Genomic DNA, 3,680 nt, shown 5'->3' with positions numbered 1-3,680 from the left:
GTAAAAACAATATTTTTAAAATTGTAAATATTTGAAAAATTAATATAAGTTTGGTATGAATTTATAATATGAATTTTTAAATTAAGTTTGGTGTGAATTTTTAATTTTTAAAATACGAAATTTTAATTTTATGCATTTAAAATTTTAAGTTTGGTGTGAATTTTTAATTTTTAATATTAATTTTGAATTTTATATTTATGTTGTGTGAATTTAAAAACAAAAATTTACTTTATCTCATTAAGTTAAGAATATGATTTTTAAAATTCGTCGTAAGTTGAAGACTAGGTCTTTGAACCGAAATTGCTTTACCCGAGGGAGGGACGAGAACTTTTATTATCATTATTTTTAATCTTATTGATTTAAAGTATGCCAAAAACATTGAAAAAACAAAAAAAAAATCTTAGCTTTTAAAACAATCGCTAAAAAAAAAAAAAAAAGACAAATTTTAAAATTTTGTCGAGGGACGGACTAGGACATCGATCCGAAACGACCTCGTCCTAAATAACAAAGGAAACAAAATTTTAAAATTAATTTCTTAATTGTTTTATAAGTTAAAGATTATAAAAAAAAAAATAATAAAAAAAAAAAAAAAAAATAAACTCCGCGACTCGCGGAGTTTTCAGTGAAAACCTCCGCGACTCGCGGAGGGTCCAAAACCCAGAAAAAAAAAATAAAAGAGCTGCTCGACTGATCACTCTCCCACACACAAAAACACCCAAATACAGCTCGAAAAAACCCGAGAAAACCCACGAAAATCATCCCAAAAACTCGATTTTTCACCGTTAATCTTCAAATTTTTCACTACAATCATGTTGAGGAGGATCTTATCTAAGAATTACTCAAGAAAACAGGTACAATTACACCCCAAATCACCTTTAAATCCGAATTTTAGTGTGTTCTTGAGCATATTTTCATAATTTGAATTTTGTTAATTTTTAGTGTAATTAGTGTTAAATTGTTAGTATATTATGCATGTATAACCTAGATTGATGCTTGTTAACATGATTTGAAGCCAAAAACTTCAAAATCTTTAGAATCTAGGGTTTGTGTTCTTGAGCAAATTTGGGGCTTTTTGATATAAACAGGTTATGGCCGATTTTTGTCATGAATTGTTGCTAAATTGAGTAGTGTAACATGTCTAGGTAGTTAAAAGATCCAAACTTTGAGCCTAAACATGATTTTGAGAATTAAAGTGGACTTTTTCAAGTCCAAAATTCATGAACTTGATTTTTGAAAGATAATGCCATTTGAGACTTGTTTATTTGCTAGTAATGATTATTTTGACATGTTATTTGAGTTGAATGCTTATGAACTTGGCAAAAATTTTCGTATATGCTTATTTGAAAAAGTGTAGATTTGATAAAAATGTGAAAATAAGCTTAAGTTTGATGTAAATTGATAATGTCATTGTAATTATTTTGATTGATGATTTTGCTGACACTAATGCATATTTGGATGCACAAAATTTGTGTTTGATGTGTTTTGCAGAATGAAAGGGGTGAATCTTCATCCCAAGCCCGTCATGCTCCTGCTGAGAACTTGGAACAACAGGAGGTAGATAACTACTACAAGCAGGATGTACCTCATCCAGTCATGACCTTTTCAGATATGCACTTGGAACAGTTGCACCCGAACCTGCGATTTGACAGACTTTGGATAGATTATCCAAAATATCAACGGGGTTTGCATACTCTTCATTCCAAGGTTGTTGAGGTACCGAGGGTCATAGAATGGGGACCCTTGGAAGCTGTAGAATTGGCCGGGCCAATTAGGGAATTACTGGTACAGAGGTATGGTAATTCTTCTTTTAATGACTGGATATGTTTATTCACCATACGCAGACCTGTATATAAAGTATGGTGTGAAGAGTTGTTATGTAGTATAGAGTTGAATGATCGGGTAGCTAGTTTAACCGATCGTTCTTTTATTAGATTTTTGTTAGGAGGTTCGATGCGCCACAGGTCTTTACTGGACATGGCTCAGGCTTTACGTATATATACGCCTGAGGAATTAGCGTCTGCCGATTGTAGAGGATTGATACTAAACGGTAGGAAAATAGATGAAAATTTTGATACACACGGTGTGTGGAGTCAAATGACAAGCCATCACCGTTTCAAAGGAGGAAACTACTCTTATTTGGATATAGATAGAGCCGAATTAAGAGTAATACATAGGTTTTTAGCTAACTCGATTACACAAAGGGGTAAAAACAAAGAAAAGGTAAATGAACAAGATTTGTTTTACCATATGTGTATTCGAGACCCACACAGCGCTGTAAGTATACCATATTGTGTGGGTTATTATTTATCAGCTATGGTTCGAGGGATGCGTCCACATAGCATAATAGGAGGTGGTATTTTTATTACTTTGATTGGTGAATATCTCGGTGTGGATATAAGTCGGGGGGGATTATTAGTAGAAGAGCCGGAACCCCGCGACACTATAGGTTTAAATGTATACCATGGTGCGAAAGTGTTGAAGCGGCGAAATAACGCCGCAGTACGATACAATGGTAGACATCCACAGGTAGAGAGAAACCAGGAACAAGGTAATGTAGGAGGGGGGAATGAGATGCATAGGTTTATAGCTTCTCAGGAATACGAAAATGCTAGACAGAGAGCATTTGAAGATTGGCAAGTTCATCAGAACCAGATCATAGCGCATTGCCAACATATAGGTAGAAACTATATTCCTACACCGAAGCCCGTCTTCCCTCCTTGGTCGATAGAGATGCAGCCACCATATCCTACGTATGACCCTGCCGAAGCATTCTATAGCACTTATGGTTATGCGTGGAACCCCTATTGGTACCAATATCATCCTTAGTTTACTTATTTTGTTTTATTATTTTGTAATTTGTAATTATTGATATATTTAATATTTTTGTTAATATTGTAATCAGTTTTATAATTATCTAACTTTTATTCTTAGATTTTAATAATTTTTGAATGTGGGGTAATAAACCAAACTTCAAAAATATGTATATATGTTTGCAGTTTATCTTATGTACACAACAGGGTAAAACAACGCATTTTCAAAGACTGGCATTAAGTTCAGCAAAAGCAACTAATTTTGACGACAATGATGCAAAATATATGTGAAATAACAACAAGACGGAATGAACAAATGACGTGCACCATTTATCATTCAGCAAACAAACGCCAATATATTTGGAAACTTTGGTAAAAATTTAATCATTTTCACACAAATCACCCTCAATAATTTAAATTGTTACTGATTTCTTGCAAATGAGGGCATTGCAAGATCTTAAGTGTGGGAAGGGATTAAATTCTTTCGGATTTTAAAATTTTTATATTAAACACTTGGTTACCATTAAAAATACTAGTAAAGCAGTAGTTGTATTAGAATCTAGTGCTCTCTGAAAAAAAAGAACAGCCCTAGTCTTATATACTGACTACCCAATTCTAGTAAAATTTTTTAAAATTTTCAATTAAATGAATTCAAAATCATGTTTATACATATTTATGAACGATAAAACTAGGTTTTAACACCGAAATTATTGTTACCTCGGAAAGGACATAAATTGAGAAACAAACTAAAATGTTAAAATTCATTTAAAATGGAATAGAGGACGATAAAAAGAAAAATAAAAAGCCAAGTGTGGGAAAATTTACCAAGTTATTTTAAATATATGTCACATATATTTGTAACAAATAACT

Source organism: Rutidosis leptorrhynchoides, chromosome 2 (genome assembly GCF_046630445.1).
Source record: "Rutidosis leptorrhynchoides isolate AG116_Rl617_1_P2 chromosome 2, CSIRO_AGI_Rlap_v1, whole genome shotgun sequence".
In the NCBI taxonomy this organism is placed as follows: Eukaryota; Viridiplantae; Streptophyta; class Magnoliopsida; order Asterales; family Asteraceae; genus Rutidosis; species Rutidosis leptorrhynchoides.
Note: the sequence above shows the minus strand (reverse complement) of the source record.